At 44.9% G+C, this 20,280-nt stretch overlaps 1 long non-coding RNA gene across 3 annotated transcripts in view; it reads left to right on the top strand.

The window, feature by feature from the left end:
• The window catches only part of LOC129637040 (uncharacterized), a 41,599-nt gene that overhangs the window by 19,333 nt on the left and 1,986 nt on the right, over nt 1–20,280 (top strand). The window contains exons 1-2 of one of the 3 annotated variants that reach the window (XR_008707312.1): nt 16,389–16,606; nt 16,703–16,858. This is a non-coding gene — a long non-coding RNA (uncharacterized LOC129637040). Of the gene's footprint in view, nt 1–16,388; nt 16,859–20,280 lie in introns of those variants that run through there. The other 2 variants (XR_008707311.1, XR_008707310.1) reach the window with 2 other exon arrangements.

The following is a 20,280-nucleotide window of genomic DNA, read 5'->3' as shown; positions in this document are numbered from 1 at the left end:
TGGAAAATTCTGAAAGAGATGGGAATACCAGAACACCTGACCTGCCTCTTGAGAAATCTGTACACTGGTCAGGAAGCAACAGTTAGAACTGGACATGGAACAACAGACTGGTTCCAAATAGGAAAAGGAGTACGTCAAGGCTGTATATTGTCACCCTGCTTATTTAACTTATATGCAGAGTACATCATGAGAAATGCTGGGCTGGAAGAAGCACAAGCTGGAATCAAGATTGCTGAGAGAAGTATCAATAACCTCAGATATGCAGATGACACCACCCTTATGGCAGAAAGTGAAGAGGAACTAAAAAGCCTCTTGATGAAAGTGAAAGAGGAGAGTGAAAAAGTTGGCTTAAAGCTCAACATTCAGAAACAAGGATCATGGCATCTGGTCCCATCACTTCATGGGAAATAGATGGGGAAACAGTGGAAACAGTGTCAGACTTTATTTTTTTGGGCTCCAAAATCACTGCAGATGGTGACTGCAGCCATGAAATTAAAAGACGCTTACTCCTTAGAAGGAAAGTTATGACCAACCTAGACAGCATATTGAAAAACATAGATATTGCCTTGCCAACAAAGGTCTGTCTAGTCAAGGCTATGGTTTTTCCAGTGGCCATGTATGGATGTGAGAGTTGGACTGTTTAGAAAGCTGAGCACCAAAGAATTGATGCTTTTGAACTGTGGTGCTGGAGAAGTCTCTTGAGAGTCCCTTGGACTGCAAGGAGCTCCAACTAGTCCATCCTAAAGGAGATCAGTCCTGGGTTTTCATTGGAAGGACTGATGCTGAAGCTGAAACTCCAATACTTTGGCTACCTGATGTGAAGAACTGACTCATTTGAAAAGACCCTAATGCTGGGAAAGATTGAAGGCGGGAGGAGAAGGGGATGACAGAGGATGAGATGGTTGGATGGCATCACTGACTCAATGGACATGAGTTTGAGTAAATCCTGGGAGTTGGTGATGGACAGGGAGGCCTGGCATGCTGCAGTCCATGGGGTTGCAAAGAGTCAGACACAACTGAGTGAACTGAACTGGACTGAAGACAGTATTTATTATGAAGAAATTTAGCTACCTATAAGGGAGTTTAACTTGCCCAAGACCTACAACAACAGCTCATGGTAGGAAGAATCTGGTTGGGGGCTTGGTGGGGGTAGGTGAATGCTACTTTCAATCTCTGTGTCCCTCAGCTCCAGCCTAAAATTATGAGGAGAGGACATCTGATGGACTAGGTTTTATTCCCTGGTCAGAGTGAAGAAGGAACCTGAGTGTGGTTCTGTTAGTCTGGAACTACAGAGAAAGTGGAAATGAGAGAGCCCTCAGGAAGGGGGAGTGGAGATTGGGCAGTACCAAAGGCTAGTCTTGGAGATAGGAATCATGGGAACCTTCCTCATGTTATTCAGTAATTGGATGTGGGCTGTCACGGGCAGGGGGCATGATCTTGACTGAGTTGACCCTTTTCAAGTGAGGCAATCCCTGAGGGGGCTGATACTATAGTTCCTGACATCCAATCAGGCCATTTAATACTACTCCTGAGTCTACATATATTCTAACCTGGGGGCAACTTCACTTTCCATCCAGTGTGGTATACTGCCTGAAGCTCTATTCATACCTTACTATTGTCTTTCAAGGCCATTACTAAGAAGGACTATGATGAAGTTACCATCTATTTTTAACTTGGACCAATGTATTGAGCTGAACCATTGATGAGGATATGACCATAGGTGTGAGCTGCAGTAAAGGTGTTAATGTAACTGTGGTTGATGACATGGGGGTCTGGCTATTGCTCATGAAGCTTGAGCCCTCTGGCCCTATTTGGCTCAAATCAAAATGTATCACTTTTATCTTGCTCATTTGGCCCAATTTCCTCATTAGATCCAATTAGCATAATGTCATTGATAATGAGCCAGCATGGTGTTTTGTTGGATGTTCATCTAATCAACCTTTGTGGACTATATTATGCTGGAAAGCAGGAGAGTTAGTACAGTCCTGAGACAAGACTTTAAAAGCTACATTAAATGCAAACTGTTTCTAATTTTTTGCTGTGATAGGGAAGGAAAAAAATACATTTGCCTGATCAAAGACTGTATACCATATTAAGCTTTTCTAGAAGATACTATATCTAGCATTCAGTTCAGTTCAGTCGCTCAGTTGTATCTGACTCTTTGGGACCCCATGGACCACAGCACGCCAGGCCTCCCTGTCCATCACCAACTCCCGGAGTCTACCCAAACTCATGTCCATTGAGTCAGTGATGCCATCCAACCATCTCATCTGTCGTCTCCTTTTCCTCCTGCCTTCAATCTTTGCCAGCATCAGGGTCTTTCCCAATGAGTCCGTTCTTTGCATCAGGTGGCCAAAGTACTGGAGTTTCAGCTTCAACATCAGTCCTTTCAATGAACACTCAGGACTGATCTCTTTTAGGATGGACTGGTTGGATCTCTTTGCAGTCCAAGGGACTCTCAAGAGTCTTCTCCAACACCACAGTTCAAAAGCATCAATTCTTCTGTGCTCAGCTTTCTTTATAGTCCAATGTTCACATCCATACACAACCACTGGAAAAACCATAGTCTTGATTAGATGGACCTTTGTTGGCAAAGTAATGTCTCTGCTTTTGAATATGCTATCTAGGTTGGTCATAACTTTCCTTCCAAGGAGTAAGCACCTTTTAATTTCATGGCTGCAATCACTACCTGCAGTGATTTTGCAGCCCCCCAAAATAAAGTCAGCTACTGTTTCCATTGTTTCCCCATCTATTTGCCCTAAAGTAATGGAACCAGATGCCATGATCTTCGTTTTCTGAATGTTGAGCTTTAAGCCAACATTTTCACTCTCCTCTTTCACTTTCATCAAGAGGCTCTTTAGTTCCTCTTCACTTTCTGCCATAAGGGTGGTGTCATCTGCATATCTGAGGTTATTGATATTTCTCCCAGCAATCTTGATTCCAGCTTGTGCTTCTTCCAGTCCAGCATTCTCATGATGTACTCTGCATATAAGTTAAAGAAGCAGGGTGACAATATACAGCCTTGACGTACTCTTTTTCCTATTTGGAAACAGTCTGTCATTCCATGTCCAGTTCTAACTGTCGCTTCCTGACCTGCATACAGGTTTCTCAAGAGGCAGGTCAGGTGTTCTGGTATTCCCATCTCTTTCAGAATTTTCCACAGTTTGTTGTGATGCACACAGTCAAAGACTTTGGCATAGTCAATAAAGCAGAAGTAGATGTTTTTCTGGAACTCTCTTGCCTTTTCAATGATCCAGCAGATGTTGGCAATTTGATCTCTGGTTCTTCTGCCTTTTCTAAAACCAGCTTGAACATCTGGAATTTCACAGTTCATGTACTGTTGAAGCCTGGCTTGGAGAATTTTGAGCATTACTTTACTAGTATGTAAGATGAGTTGAATTGTGTGGTAGTTTGAGCATTCTTTGACTTTGCCTTTCTTTGGGATTGGAATGAAAACTGACCTTTTCCAGTCCTGTGGCCACTGCTGAGTTTTCCAGATTTGCTGGTATATTGAGTGCAGCATTTTCACAGCATCATCTTTTAGGATTTGAAATAGCTCGACTGGATTTCCATCACCTCCACTAGCTTTGTTCGTAGTGATGCTTCCTAAGGCCCACTTGACTTTCCATTCCAGGATGTCTGGTTCTAGGTGAGTGATCACACCATCATGATTATCTTGTTCTTGAAGATCTTTTTTGTACAGTTCTTCTGTGTATTGTTGCCACATTTTTTAAAATATCTGCTGCTTCTATAATAATATCCATACTATTTCTGTCCTTTATTGAGCCCATCTTTATATAAAATGTTCCCTTGGTATCTCTAGTTTTCTTGAAGGAAATATCAGCGTAGCAAGTACAATTTAAGCCAGTACTTGGGGTTGAGGTTACAGTATTCTAATGTCGTCTTCAAGAATCCACCTAGTTTTTGTAGGACCCAAATTGGTGAATAAAGTGGAGAGAATGAATACCTGCAACCTCTGCATCCTTGTAGTCCTGAAAGGTAGCACTAATATGCTATTCTTTCTCAAAAACTATAGCACTTTTGATTTATTATTTTGGCAGAGGGAGGCTGATTCAGAGTTTTCCAAAGGGACTTCCTCACTTTTTTTTTCGTTGTTGTTTAATTTTTTTTTTCCTGCAACTTGTGGCATGCAGAATCTTAGTTCCCTGACCAGGGATCAAATCTGGGCCCCCTGCGTTGGGAGCATGGGGTCTTAACTATTGGATTACCGGAGGAGTCCTTGGACTTCCCCATTTTAATAGCTTTTACCCCCACAAACCATGGGACCAAGGTAGAGGTTATACTATCAAATGAATTTATTCTAATTATTCGGGGACCACAAAAATGAACACCAGGTGAATCCATGGACCCAGTGGGCCTATTGTGAGTCAAACCCTACCAAGACTTAATATTTATTACATGACCCCAGCTATAGTAGGGGGCATGATGAAGCTTTAGGGCTCCAGGTATCAATGTCAACTTGGATCCTGTGCCCAGCAATCTTGAATATTTTGTGTATTTTTCCTCAGGGCACAGTTTTCTGAGTAAATGGCTATAGAGTCCTTTAGGGAAAGACTGAAATAATCTCTACCATGTACACTTGCCCTGGTGTTGCTGAATCCTTCCTGGGATGCAGGCTCTGTTCTAGTCAAATGGATTCTGGGTCTAGAAACTGGACATAAAATCATGCCTTTTTAAAAACATTGAGATTACTGTTCTTAATCTCGAAATCAAGATTTTGGGTGCGTTAGCTCAGATATTCCTATACCATATATCAGGGTCCCATTCTTTCCTAACAGGGCCTCTGCCTTGACCCAGTAGACATGCTTAGATTAGGAGCTTGGTTAGTTTTACGGTGAAGGCCTGGGTTTGGTCCTCAGCTTTCTCTGCTCTTCAGTAGCAGCAGACAAGCACCTTCTCATGGGCTAAGAGGACTCCCTGGATTCTAAATACAGCTTTAAATTGTCAGCCTTTGTTATAATTTTAAAAGGTGACAATTGGACTTGGAAACAGCCAGCAGCCGTCCACCACCTTCAGTTACTATTTCCTCTGTATTTCTTGAATAGCTTTCACACTGCACCATCTAGTGTAGCCCCTCCAACGGGCTGTCATTCCAGCATGCCGCCAGTGACTGTTTGAATGGTTGCGCTGCGACCTTGTGCCCGGAGCTATCTGAGCGTCCCTTACCACCCTTGGTGAGTCTTCATGACAACTGAGAGCTTCCACATCTGCTTTCTCAGGCCATTTTTCTTCTTCTTTTTAAAAATATGTATTTATTTGGCTGCACAGAATATTAGTTGGGCATGCAGGATCTTTGATCTTCCTTACAACTTGCAGGATCTTTAATTGCAGCTCACGAACTCATGGCACATAGGATCTTAGCTGCAGCATGTGGGATCTAGTTCCCTGGCCAGGGATCGAACCCAGGTCCTCTGCATTGGGAGCATGGAGTCTCAGCCACTGGACCACCAGGGAGGTTCTTGGCACCAGTGTTTCCCAGTTGGGTTCCCAGGAAGCTGATTGGACATTGGTGGTGGTGTAGTCATGAAGTCGTGTCCGACTCTTGCGATCCCATGGACTGTAGCCTGCCAGGCTCCTCTGTCCATGGGATTCTCCAGGCAAGAACACTGGAGTGAGTTGCCGTTTCCTTCTCCAGGGGATCTTCCAGATCCAGGAATCGAACCTGGGTCTCCTGCACTGCAGGCAGATGATTTACCAGCTGAGCTATGAGGGAAGCCCCCAGACTAGACATTATGACACAGGGTATTATAATATTTATAAGAAAGGGCTCTTGGGATCAATACCTGTGGAAGGAAAGTGAGGAAGCATGATCAGCGTAGGAAGGAGCTGATTTGCCATCACTGTGAAGAGAGGCCACAGCCGATCCTGTAGGAAGGTGGGATAGTCCTTCAGAGTTGTCTTCAGTTGGGGCAGGGGGCTGGGCCTTATACCCTGACACAAGTTAGTCATTGGATGCTGGCTGTCCCTAGAGGGCACAGGGCTTTGGGCGAGGTGGTTTTCTTTCCAGCAGAAGCATGCTTGAAGGGGATTGATAGCTGAGGGCTGTCTTCTGGCAGCCCTCCCAGCAGCTGGGGATTCTGGGTCTTTTCTCTGGAGGCAGATCTAGAAGACACATCGCAGTGCTCAGCAGACTGTATGCTCTACTAAGTGAAGAAGTGTCTGTGCTCACCTTCTGGTCCCTCCACTAGTATCACAGAATTATGAAAAACACTGACATTTTAGAATTTCTCCCTCCACCCATCTTCACTGTTAGTGAAAGGAAACAAGCAGTGCGTGGGTTCAGTTTTGTCTGATACTTTGTGACCCCATGGACTGTAGCCCACCAGGCTCCTCTGTTCATGGGATTCTTCAGGCAAGAATACTGGAGTGGGTTACCATGCCCTCCTCCAGGGGATCTTCCTGACCCAGGGATTGAGTCCCGGGAAACCAAAACAAGCACAATGGAGGTTTATTTTCTCACTACCCATCTAGAAACAAAAGAAAATATATGCACATTTGTTTTAACACATGTCCTCCATCCCTCTACACAGTTAATATGCGTGAGAAGAAGCAGAGGACTGACATCTCTAGGGTGTTATCTGATATTAATACAGCCGTCCCACTCTCCTTTGACTGACGTTTGTAAATCTCTTTCATCTTTTACTTTCAACTAGCTTATATTGTATTTGAAGCAAGATTTGTGTACACAGCGTAGAGTTGGGTTATGTCTTTAATCTACTTTCTCAATCTTCATCTTTTAATTTGAGTATTAAATTATTTGTGGTTATTGTTGCTTAGTTGCTAAGTCATGTCCGACTCTTTTGAGACCCCGTGGATGGTAGCCTGCCAGTCCCATGGGATTTCCCAGGCAAAAATATTGGAGTGTGTTGCCATTTTCTTCTCTAGGGGATCTTGCTGACCCAAGAATCAAACCTCCATCTCCTGTTTGGCAGGCAGTTTCTTTACCTCTGAGCCACTGGGACTATCAAACATAATTTAGAAAACTCAATAGTTTTCCATTTTTGATCTTCCTACTGTTCTAAGAATTCTTCCCCCCCTCGCCCCCGGCTGTTTTCAGGATTGTATGTTGTTTCTAGTTTTCAGAAGTTTAATTATGATGTATTTCGGCATGGATTTCTTTAGGTTTGTCCTTTTTTTTAATCAGCAGCTTGAATCTGTAGGTTTATGTCTTTTAAAATTTTTGAAGTTTTTAGCCAGTATATATTTCACTGCTTTTCAGCCTCATTCTCCGTCTTCACCTTCCAGGACTCTGATGGTATAAATGTTAAATCTTCTGTTATAGGCCTACAGTGCCTCTTTTTTTTCCTTATCCATTTTTCCATTTTTGTTTTATCAGATTGGCTACTTTCTATTGTTCTGTCTTTCACTTTACTGATTCTTTCCACTGTTTCCCCCACCTCACAGTTGAACCATCCACTGAGCTTTTACATCAAACCTTTTAATTTTGGTTATTGTAGTTTTCAGTTCTAAAATTTCTATATGTTTCTTATTTATATATTCTATTTATTTAAGGAGACCTACTTCTTTCCTGAAATTTTCTATTTTTTCATTCGTTTCAAGTGTGTTCATAAGTGAAGCATTTTTTTTTTTTCACCATGGCTTCTTTAAAATCTCTGTTAGATATTTCTAACATCACTTTTATCTTTGTGTTGACCTCAATTAAATATCTTTTTTAAAATTCAGTTTGAGATCCAGGCTTTTCTTGGCATGAAGAGTGATTTTTGATGGAAACCCGAGTAGTTTTGTTTTATATTCTGAGACTCTGGATCTTATGTAAGCCTTCTCTTTTAGTTGACTTCCCCTGGCCCCATTTTGGTAGGTGGGGCAGAGTGGGGAGATACAACTTCACTACCGTCGGGTGGAGGAGATGTCCAGGTTTTCCATCTGGCCTCTGTTGACACCCAAGGGGGTGCTTTGTTACTGCTGAGTGTCCTGACTCTTATTAGGCCCTTTCTGACAGCAGTACATGGGGAGGGGAAGGGGGGCCTTACTATTGCCAGGTGGAGGTAGGTGTTCTAGCTGGGAGGTAGGGAGTGTGGTGGGGGCTTGTTAGGGTCTGGCTGGGATGGAAGTTCTGGCTCCCTCCTTGGCCTTCCCATTACCACCCCAAGGTGAGGGTGTTGGGGTGCCTCATGAGGGTTGAAGTCTATGCTCCCCAGTCAACTTTTGCTGGTTTGGGTGTGGCCACAGTTTTCCTGTGGTCTTTGGTTGGAGAAGAAAGCAGTTACTGCCTGAAGGCTATCTGTCTTGCTAAGCTTTTTTCCTGATCTTGGCCTGAGAGAATGGGTTTCTTTAAAAATATGTGCTCAGTGGCATTTTTGTGTTGTCAGCTTTTTTGGCCCCAAGTCTGGGATATATGAGGCAAAAAGAAAGCCTAGGGAAGTCACCACCACATCACTCCTCAGGCTCTGAAGTCCCTAGTTGTTTTGCCTTCTTCCATCTATCTTTCACAATTTTCCTTTTTCTTTTAAAATATTTATGTATTTATTTGGCTGCACAGGAGCTTACTTACGGCACACAGGATCTTTGATCTTCCTTGCAGCTTTCGAGATCTTTAATTGCAGCACCTGAATCTTGATTACAGCACGTGGCATCTAGCTCCCTGACCAGGGGTAGAACTCAGGCCCCCTGCGTTGGGAGCTCGGAGTCTTAGCCACTGGACCACCAGGGAAGTCCTTAGAATTTTCTTATGCCTTTCTTTGTGTATGATATTTAGGATTTTTAGTTGTACTTAGCAGGAGGAATAGGAAAAAGTACATTGATTCTATCTTCCTGGAAGTAGAAGTTCTAAGATAATGTTTTTAAGTGCATAAAATAAAATACAGAGCTTTAGGAATGGAACCAATTATCTTGAAACTTGGCTATCAGAATATATAAAACCCACATTTGGGATATGTTACTATATCCATGTCTTTATTAACATATTAAATAAAAGCTCTAGGTCTCATGGTCACTGTAATACTGATGCAGTGATTTGCATTGGAGGTGTTTTGAGAACCTTCCTCATTTGCAGTGCGATGTCAAATAATCTGTGATTTCTTAGGCACACAGTCCCTGATGTCTCCTATTTGACGCTCTCATAATTGAAGGAAATGCCAAATGTTAGTTTTAGTGAGTCAAAAATAAAAGTCAATTATTTTCGGATCCCACTTCACAGACCCACTGAATTCTTGACCTTGGTTAACAACCTCTGCTTTTAAGGATAAAACAGAGCGACACCAGCAAACCCTATAAAGGCAGAGATTTCTGGCAGACACTTAAAAAGTCATTTGAGACTAGAAGCTCACAGTGGTCAATAAATAAGTGGATCAGGCCAGGGCAGCCAAAAGCACAGCTGGATCTGATTAGGGGATGACTGGAAGCCAAGTTTCTGGGCCAGGCACCGGATCTCAGAGATTCCTGCTACCCAGATCCATGGATGCTGAATCAGTCACGTGGGAAAGCTCAGCAAACGCTGGTCTTACAGGTCCCCCAGGAGAAACTAAATCTGGGAAGAGGATGTGTGTGCATGCTAAGTCACTTCAGTCATGTCCGACTCTTTGCTATCCTATGGACTGTAGCCCGCCAGGCTCCTCTGTCCATGGGATTCTCCAGGGAAGAATACTGGAGTGGGTTGCCCTGCCCATCTCCAGGGGATCTTCCTGACCCAGGGTTCGAACCAGCATCTCTTATGTCTCCTGCATTGGCAGGTAGGTTCTTTATCACTAATGTCACCTGGGAAGCCCTGGAAGAGGATGGGTCTTTGGCAATTCAACTGGGCAGTTTAGAAAGGAGAGGGCCCCCCCAGCCCCGCCCCTCTGAACAACCTGCCAATTACCCGCTATGCGCCTGTTACTACTGCATTGAAGTGATTTTCTTCTGAGGACACTGTGTTCCATGCTCCGGCATTCAGAGCCTGACTCCCACACAACGGCAGTCTGGGCACCCAGATTGGATTGGCTAACGGCTGTGTTTTCATCAAAGGCGGGACGGTGTTGTAAAGCCTTGAAGGGGTACGAAATGACACGTCTGCAGGAAAACGAAATAAGCACCCAACTTGCAAGTTGCCAATTTGGATCCTATTTGTCCGGAGCAGGCCTGATACAGTCTGAAGGGTGTTTAGAAGTTTCTTTTGCCTCATTTCCTTGCCTTTCTCTCCCTTTTGTTAAAGTTATAAATAACTGTGCCTTGCATTTTAATGAAAGGGAGTGGAGTGAACAACCAGAGGCTTTGGGAGGAAACCTGAAATAATAGTACAGTTGCTAAGGAACGGGGCTGGACAAGTTAATTTTGTTGGCATAACATCTCGTTATTTAATCCCTTAACATATTCGTTTCATCCATCTGTCACCATGTCACCGAAGCTGGGAGGAACTGCTAATTACAGCCCCAGGGTGGAGAAGGGACCTGTCCAAAGCTTGTGTAAATTTCAGCTCTCAGAGTGGGGCCTTGGGCTTTGACTGTACTGTTGGAGAGCCCACCCTTCCCTGTTGTGTGAGACAAGCTCGCGAGGGCCTCAGGAACCTCTGGCGGACTTAACTGTAGTGCACCCAGCAGCTCTGTAACCTGGAAGGACGGTAGTCACCTGGGATGCTCTGAAAAAAGATTAGTGTTTGGGCCCCATCCCCAAGGCTTCTGATGACATTGGTCCAGGGGCAGGGTCCAGGCAAGGGATTAGAAAAAAAATCTCCCCTAAGTGATTTTAATGGGCTACCCAGGCAAAGAACCACTGATTTATAAAATTGCTACCTTTTCCACTGCTGTGTCTCATTTTCAAAGTTCCATAGCCTCTCAGTATTTTTTTTTAAGTCTTCTGCTCACTTTCTCCCCATCTCACATATAGTCACTCTGATAATGAGCTTTTTTTGTAAAAGATTTTTTTTTGATGCGAACCCTTTTAAAAGCCTTTATTGAATTTGTTACAACATTGCTTCTGCTGTTTATGTTTTGGATTTTTGGCCATGAGTCAGGTGGGATCTTAGGTCCCTGACTAGAGACTGAACCCTCACCCCTTGCCTTGGAAGGCAAAGTCTTAACCCCTGGACCACCAGGGAGGTCCCTGATGATGAGCTTTTAATGAGGGCTCCCTGGACACTGGGCACAGAACTATATGATTTTTTACCTGCATGGCCTCTTAGAATCCTCACAATAATCTTGTAAAGTTGATATTCTTGTGAGTCCCATTTTACAGACAAGGAAACTGATGCTCAGAGAGGTTGAGTGCCCCGCTGCTAAGTGACTGATCCAGGATTTGGACACAAGTCTTATTCCAAAGTTAGCCCATTAAAGTCACTTAGGGGAGGTTTTATTTCAAAGAGCTTCCCTGGTGGCTCAGCTGGTAAAGAATCCAACTGCAATGTGGGAGACCTAGATTCAGTCCGTGGGTTGTGGAGATCCCCTGAAGAAGGGAAAGGCTATCCACTCCAGTATTCTGGCCTGGACAATACCATGGACTATATAATCCATAAGGTTTCAAAGAGTTGGACACGACTGAGTGAATTTCGCTTGTTCCAAGGCTCAACTAGCTGTACGTGTGGCTTCAGTCCCCACAAAAGGACGTGTTGGTCACACTTGCAGACTTTGCACCCCCTGTGCTTGGGACTGGCTCTGTCCTGGTTGGGGGTTTGTGAGAAGCTGAGGTGGTAGGTCAGATGACTGATCAGTCGCATTTCCAGCTTGCACCCTGGGTCCCAGCTCTGAGGAGGTTCTCTTGGGCTCCTCACCTCAACTGCCTCGATTCAAATCCAGCCTTCCTTCTTACCAATGAGTGACCTTGACCAAATCTCTGAGTTTCTTTAAGATTCAGTTTCCTTAGTGTTGGTGGGATGAGAACCCACTGCATAGAAGTGCTGTGAAGATGAAATGCAATGACATGTGTCAGGTACTCAGAATAAGGCCTGGCACACTTTACTCATGAAAGGTTACATGATCTTCACCCCCAGCTTTACTGAGATTTAGTTGATATATAACACTGTATAAGTGTAAGGTGTATAATGTGCCGATTTGATAGGCTTATGCGTTGCAAAATGATTACCCCAATAGCTTAGCTAATACTTTCATCATGTCACATGGCTACCATTTCTCTTTTGTAGTGATAGCCTTTACGATCTATTGTCTACTTTCAAGCATATACTACAGAGTTATTAACTATAATCACCAAGCTGTACTGTGGGTCTCCGGAACTTATTCTTAGACAGTTGGAAATTTGCACACTTTGACCTGCAGTTCTCTATTTTCCCTACCCCTCAGCCTCTGGTAACCACCATTCTAGTCTCTGTTTCTCTGAGTTTGGGGTATTTAGATTCCACATGGAGGAGGCAATGGCACCCCACTCCAGTACTCTTGCCTGGAAAATCCCATGGACAGAGGAGCCTGGTAGGCTGCAATCCATGGGGTCGCTAAGAGTTGGGCACGACTGAGCGACTTCACTTTCACTTTTCACTTTCATGCATTGGAGAAGGAAATGGCAACCCACTCCAGTGTTCTTGCCTGGAGAATCCCAGGGACGGGGGAGCCTGGTGGGCTGCTGTCTCTGGGGTCGCACAGAGTCGGACACGACTGAAGCGACTCAGCAGCAGCAGCAGCAGCAGATTCCGCATACAAGTGATATCATGTAGCATTTGTCTTTCTGTGTCTGACTTGTTGAACTTAGCTTGATGCCCTCAAGGTCCATCCATGTTGTGGCAAATGGCAGGATATTATTCTTTCTCATGGCTGAATTATCTATCTCTCCATTTTCTATATCCACTCATCGTTGGTCGACACTTAGATTGCTTTCCAGTCTTGGCTGTTTTAAGTGATGTGGCCATGAACACTGGGGCATAGCTATCTCTTCGGGATCCTGTTTCCATCTGAAATGCTAGTTCTAGCATCATTACTAGCACAGAGCTAGCACTCAGAGGCTGTTTTACTTCCCCAGTCTCTTCAGCCCAGAGACGTCCAGTGCCTGGCACCGTGTCTGGATTCCAGGTGCTGGGCAGCTCGGAGACTGCATCTGGGCTTCCTGAAGCTACTGCCTTGACCCCCTGGTTCAAACACAGACAGCTGACCCCAGAGACCTAACCTTATCCTCCACTTTTGGTTGATTTAGCCACATCAGATGACAAGGACCTTTCTCCAAATGTATTTTTAGTATGAACTCTTCCAGCATCACGAGAGAAACCCAGCTCAACCTGGCTTTAAGCTGAGAAGTAGTTTCCTGGCTGACATGGGCTGAGGCAACCGGAAAGGCCAGAGCTGGCTTCAGGCAGGAGGGACACAGGGGCTCACACAGGTCCCCAGGCTCCTGTCCATCTCTCTTCAGCCAGCAGTATTCCTTTTCTCTCTGCTACCTTCAGACATCTCTCCAGAAGCTCAGGCTTACAACCTTATCACCAGTGAGTCCCCCTGTAAAGGGATTTCTTGACCCCAGTAATTGCAGTGAAAGTCATGGAATGCACTTGGATCAGATCTAGCTCAAGACCATCAAGGCATTAGTATCGAGCTCAGCCCAAGCTGGCTCCGAACGGAGAACTGAGCTTTCCAGCTGTCAGCAAGTCAAACAAACTCCACATTTCAGAACCATCTGAAAAGTCCGCTTAACTCAGCCTGGTGACCAGACAATTCGGAAGACCCGTCTTATGGCTCGTTTACACAGACAAGATTCTGGGGTGGAAGAAAAATTAGAATTTGATGGGGGAGGAGGAAGAAACTGTTTAGGAAAACCAGCTTCTTTTCCATATACTAACAAACAACCCCCCCAAACTCTGGTGGGTTTTAACTCTCACCCGCCGCCCCCCAAAACAAACAGCAAAAAACTTCGTCCTTAACTGTGTGAGCCTTGAGCGCCACCTTGTGACAAAGTGTGGTATTTTCTCCGGACGAACTTGTCTCCAGGGAAGAGCTTCAGGCGCCACACCGCCAGTACCTATAACACTACTGGGCTCTGTGCTAAGGTCACAGAAACCACAGTCCCCGCCATGAGCCCGGATAATTCAATACCACATGGTGGACTCTGCTTTAGCGCATGAGTAAGGTTCCACGGGGCCTCCAGAGCGGGGGCTGTTGTCTCTTCCTGCTGCTGCTGCTGCTGCTGCTGCTAAGTCGCTTCAGTCGTGTCCGACTCTTAGCGACCCTGTGGACTGCAGCCTACCAGGCTCCTCCGTCCAGACCCTGAAAGCCAGCCCAGAGCAGGCACATAGTAAACACTGATGAATGAGCAGGTTCCTTCCAGATTCCCCAAGATCTGCTCTATTTTCTCTTACAGACATTCCCAGGGCTAACATCATCAATCTCTGGCATATTGTCAGTTTTCTCAATACAGACATTTCTTCTCTCACCGCTGGCCTACAATTTGCCTTTCTGTCCAGGACAAAGGTCCATCTAGTCAAAGCTATGGTTTTTCCAGTGGTCATGTATGGATGTGAGAGTTGGACTATAAAGAAAGCTGAGCACCGAAGATCTTATTGATGCTTTTGAACTGTGGTGTTGGAGAAGACTCTTGAGAGTCCCTTGGACTGCAAGGAGATCCAACCAGTCCATCCTAAAGGAAGTCAGCCCTGAATATTCATTGGAAGGACTGATGGTGAAGCTGAAACTCCAACACTCTGGCCACCTGATGCGAAGAACTGACTCATTGGAAAAGATTCTGAAGCTGGGAAAGATTGAAGACAGGAAGAGAAGGGGACGAGAAAGGATGAGATGGTTGGATGGCAACAGTGATTCAATAGACATGAGTTTGAGCAAGCTCTGGGAGATGGTAAAGGACAGGGAAGCCTGGTGTTCTGCAGTCCTTGGGGTCACAAAGAGTCGGACACGACTGAGTGACTGAACAACAAAATCCAAGACTTGAGGATCAATGCTTCCCCTTGCCACCTGCCCCTCAGTCAATGAATGGGTCATTATATATCGATGTCTCGGCACAGTCCAAAGTCTGAGCTTAACACAGGACGCCCTCATCCTAATCTGTGTTCTCAGAAAAGAGGTGGTTTTCGGTGCAGCACCTTCTGTGCACACACAGGCAGGGAGAACCCATGGACTGGGCACAGCAGGGCCCTCTGGAGCCCTGGGAAACCCACAGAAACACTCAGGGCTCTGGGGGTTTGCTTTGCCACCAAAGCTGTGATCTTGCCTCTTACTGACTATCTACCCTACCCTACCAAAGCGGCAGGGGTCCAGGTTCAAGAGGCCCATGATTACAAGGGTCAGTGATCATGTAAACCCTGCCAGCATCTCATTTTCCCTCCGCTGGGACAGACACAATCAGATGAAAGTGTTCTGGCCTTGACCTTCTCCCCCAACCACACCCCTTGGCCCCAAGTGTGGCGACAAGCCTGTTCTTCTCACCCCCATGTCATCCTCTGCCCCTCCCCGGCTTGGGTGTTGCATTTTCTGTCTCATTTGCCAACTGTTTTGCTTGTCTAAAGCTCAACGGGAAACAGCCGGGGTAATTGTAAAGGGTAATTAATTATGGAAACGACCATTGATGAGCCAGAGTCAGACACTGTTCCAGGTCTGGCGGGGCAGAACAGTGAACTTGAAAAAATTTCTTCCCCTCGTGGAAAGAATAGTCTAGAGAGGGATTGTGCTGTGTGTGTGCTGAGTCGCTTCAGTCGTGTCTGACTCGGACTGTAGCCCGCCAGGCTACTCTGTGGGATTCTCCAGGCAAGAACACTGGAGTGGGTTGATTTTATTTTAGTTGCAATGGGTCATCATGAAGAGTTTTAGGCTGGAATGATCTGATTTCCTTTGAAAGAAGATCTCGGGGCTCCCCAGAGGGAGGAGGAGGGGCAGAGTGGGGCTGGGTCCCCTACCCGGGTCCTGGTGGACCCTGAGGAAGGTTTGGTCCAGGTGCGAGCAGAGTTGATGGAGGGGTGGCTAACTTGGGATGTGTTTTGTGGGGAGAGATTGGATTAGCTTAGATTGGATGCTAAAGATGAAGAAGAAGGAGAGGATTTGAGGAGGGTTCCCAGGGTTTGGGGCTCACTCAGTGGCCCCACTGAGTGAGATGGGGAACAGCTGGTCCAGTGTGAATACCAGGGGTTCTGGTTTGGCCTCGTTAAGCTGGAAAAACCACCCAAATGGGCTTTCAGGGGGACCATGTGGCACTTGGGTAATGACTGGAATGAGAAGTAACCTCAGCTGTGTCTCAACCCGAGGCTCTGGGGGCCATGCTAGGCCCACTCCTTGTATTTTTCACCACGAGGAAAGCAGCATCTGGTGGCAAGGGATTAGCAAAACCACCTCCTTAATGAGGCCAGCCTCGCCCCACCTGGCAGGAAACAGCCTCACCACCATTCCCCAAAGTAACCCTGAGAGAGCGCTCTACTGGAATGCCAGTTAAAATGCTGATTTCTGGGCCTCCTCCTAGGGAAAGGCTCAGCGGGCCTGGGGTCAGATCTGTCTGTTTATCTTGGGCCCATTCGCTGTCTATCATCACTCAAGTCTGGAAAAGCCTGTTAGGATTGGCTGCCCAACCTTTGATCTTGAACCCATGTCCCCAGCCCAGTAAAGATCTGTCCGCTGGGTGGATTGAAGTGATCGGACCTGGAATGCCCACTCCCCCTGCGAAGACTGCCCCTGCCAACTCTGCCCCATACGTGCCTTTCACTGAGAGTCTGGGGGGCAGGGTCAGTAAGGTGTTCCTTTTTCCCCCCAAAATTTTTGACCATACCTTGCTGGGATCTGAGGTCCCCAACCTGGTATCAAACCTGTGCCCTCTGCAGTGGAAGCAAGAATTCTTAACCGCTGGACCACCAAGGAACTCCGAAGAAGGTGGTCTTGAAGTCGGATGACCGTGGCCTTGCACCCTCCCCCTCCACGTCCAGCTGCCTGACCTGGAGGAATGATGGAGCTGTCTTGACCATCTGTTCTTATCCAAGGTAGGTCTCCCCTACCTTGTGGTTGCCTGATAAGGATTTGGGGTGCAGGGGGGTAATGTGGGTGAATCGTCTACACCAGACGGGGTCCAGGGGAAAGCCTCTGACTCCCAGATGTTTCTGGGCTGGCTCTCTGGAAGCTTCCTTTCAGTTCGAGGAAAATCTCCTGTGATGGCTGCCCAGGGCTCCACGCCTCCCACGGAGACTGCACTTGCGGCTTCACCTTCTCCACCAGGTGTCAGGTTAAAGCCACGGGGGCAAAGTGACCCCCAGGTTGTGTGAGGCGGTGACACCCCCAGTGTGCAAAGCTACCCTCCTAGGGGCCCCGGTATGAAAGTTGGGGAGGGACAGTGAGTGAAGACAGTCTTCACTGTGCCCTGAAGATTCTAGAGCAGTTATCTTTCAGGACACCCTCTTTTGGGTATGTCTGATGTTTCCTTATGATGAGATTTAGTTAGAGTGTGTGCTTCGGGCAGGGGGACTTCAGCAGCCATGCAGGGTTATCCGTGTATTGAGAGGCACATGCTATGATCTGACTCATTACTGATGACGTTAACACCGATTATTTGATGAAGGTGGTGCTTGCTAGGTTTCTCTACTGTAAAAGTGCTATTCTGCCATTTATAATTAATAAGTACCTTATGGGGAGATTCTTCGTGACTGTGTAGAAGGAAATGCAACCCACTCTAGTATTCTTGCCTGGGAAATCCCATGGACAGAGGATCCTGGTGGGCTACAGTCCATGGGGTCATAAAGAGTCAGACACAACTTAGTGACTAAACAGCAGCAGCAGCAGCAATGTAAATATCAACACGTAAAAGTAACAGTTTTACCCACTGATTCAAGCATCCATTAATTACTCTTGCCTTAGACAATTATTATCATGATGGTAATTTTCTAATTCTATCATTTCTTCTATATTCATTGGCATTCCTCTGTAAAAAAGGAGCTTTTCTTTCTTATCTATCTATCATCTATCTTGGAGAAGGCAATGGCTCCCCACTCCAGTACTCTTGCCTGGAAAATCCCATGGACGGAGGAGCCTGGTAGGCTGCAGTCCATGGGGTCACGAAGAGTCAGACACAACTGAGTGACTTCACTTTCACTTTTCACTTTCATGCATTGGAGAAGGAAATGGCAACCCACTCCAGTGTTCTTGCCTAGAGAATCCCAGGGATGGCGGAGCCTGGTGGGCTGCCGTCTATGGGGTCGCACAGAGTCGGACACGACTGAAGCGACTTAGCAGCAGCAGCAGCATCATCATCTATCTATCTATCCATCCATGTATGTATTATCTTATTCAATAGGTTATAATGTGTTATCATTATTATATATTTTGACGTTCAAATTGTCCCAGATTTTCCCATGAGACCCCCTTAAACTAGCTTCCCAATCTTTTTGACATGTCCCCATCATTTTTAAACATACTCTTTCTTTATGGCAGAAGCTGTTCTAGACTCAATTTGTATTTTCCCCATCTCTGCCCTGGAATCACCAATTTCTGCAAGGGACACTGTTTCATTTTATTGATAATGGAATTTAGAAACAAATATATGGGTGTTAATACCTTACTGCTCCTGGAATGTCAGAGCTCTGGGCCCTCAAGGTGGGCAGAGCTAAGAAACAGATGTATGTGTACATACACACCCACCCCCCACACGTATCTATTTTCATACTGAGTGATCTGTATTTGTTCAAACCCATTAGTTTGTGCTGATACCTCCAGTTCAAGACCACATGACATACTCTAGCCTTTCCCATTTCTGTTTTTGTCCCTTTATTGTCTCAGTGGAGTGATGTTAGCTGTTAGTCTGAGATAGATAGTCTTTATGCCTACTCTTCAGTTTATCAAAAGTTTGTAACATGGAATGATGATAAATTGATCTTCAGCCTTTAGAGAGACGATGATTGGGTTTTATTCTGTTTAGCAGGCACTTGTATGTTGTTGTTTGCTGTTTTAGTCGCTAAGCTGTGTCCGACTCTGTTGTGACCCCGTGGACTGTAGCCCACCAGGCTCCTCTGTCCATGAGATTCTCCAGGCAAGAATACTGGAGTGGGTTGCCATTCCCTTTTCCAGGGGATCTTCCCAACCCAGGGATTGAGCCCACGTCTCCTGCATCACAGGCAGATTCTTTACCATCTGAGTCACCAACTTTACAAATGTTAATTTATTGATTTCTCATGACAGCTCCCTACAGTAGGTAATGTCAGTGTCTCCATTTTACAGTGAGTGAACTGAGGCATTGGGAACTCAGATTGCTTGGTAAAAGTCACAATGTAGAAGAAAAATCATGTTTCCTGTGCAGGGGCTCTGACTTCCCTTTCTTCCTGCTGTGTTAAATTCTCTGATCTACTGATGTGATAAATTACGTTAATAGCTTTCCTGGTATTGAACCATTCTTATATTCCAAATTATACTTAATTATGGTGCTGCTATCACTTGAAAATTGATTTGACTTGCAATTTATATTTATATTCACAAGAGAGTTTGGTCTATTGTTTATTCTTTTCATGGTGCTATATCATGATTGTGCTAAGCTTGATGAATTGATTTGGAAACTTACTATCTTTTACAGACTTTATAAGATTATTTATACAAAATGGTAGTGATAGTTTCTTGAAAGAAAAGAAATAGCCTGTCAAATCATCTGGGCCCAGAGTTCATCTAAACTGTTTTTTCAATTCTTAGTCTACTCTTTTAGCTTTTTGCAGAGTTGCTGATCTGCTCAGATATCCTGTTTATTTCTTCAGACAGTTTTGACAATTTACAGTTTCTTAAAAAACCATCCATTTTATTAACCTTTTAAAATTTAGTATCATAGAATTATGCATATTATTTCTTCAAGATTTAAAATATATTTCATCTTTGTTTATACTCCTTTACTTATTTCTAATTCTCAGTATCTATTATCTCTTTCTTAAAAGAATTTACAGTATCTAGAGAATTATTTTCCATGTTCTCCTTTCTTGTTTTCTGATTAACTAATGTTCCCTTTTTATGTTTATTAGTGCTATTTTCCTACTTTCCTTGGATTTGCTGTGTTGCAAGAAACAGTTCCCTCTTCTTTAAAGGCTGAAATCAGAAAACTGATCTTTTTCCCCAGAAAAATTACAAGATGCTTTATTGACAAGATTATCAGCACACGGCAGTAAAGGCTTCCATGATCCTCTACGCATTAATCCATTTACACATTTCATAAGGCAAATTTATTTTTTAAAAAGGATGTGCTACTGATTTGTTCTTATGTGTCTTTAGAGAGATGTGGGCTGTTACAGGTCAGTGTATCATTCACATGGAGCGTGGCAGGGAGCAGTGTCAATTTCCTATCACCATCTGAACGATCAGCTTTCATATGCACACATAGACAGGAGTCCACCCTCATTTATCTTCCATTTGCAATTAAAAGCTCTGTTTAGCCTAATAC

Source organism: Bubalus kerabau, chromosome 22 (assembly GCF_029407905.1).
Source record: "Bubalus kerabau isolate K-KA32 ecotype Philippines breed swamp buffalo chromosome 22, PCC_UOA_SB_1v2, whole genome shotgun sequence".
NCBI lineage: Eukaryota > Metazoa > Chordata > Mammalia > Artiodactyla > Bovidae > Bubalus > Bubalus kerabau.
This window is presented reverse-complemented; position numbering and strand designations above follow the sequence as displayed.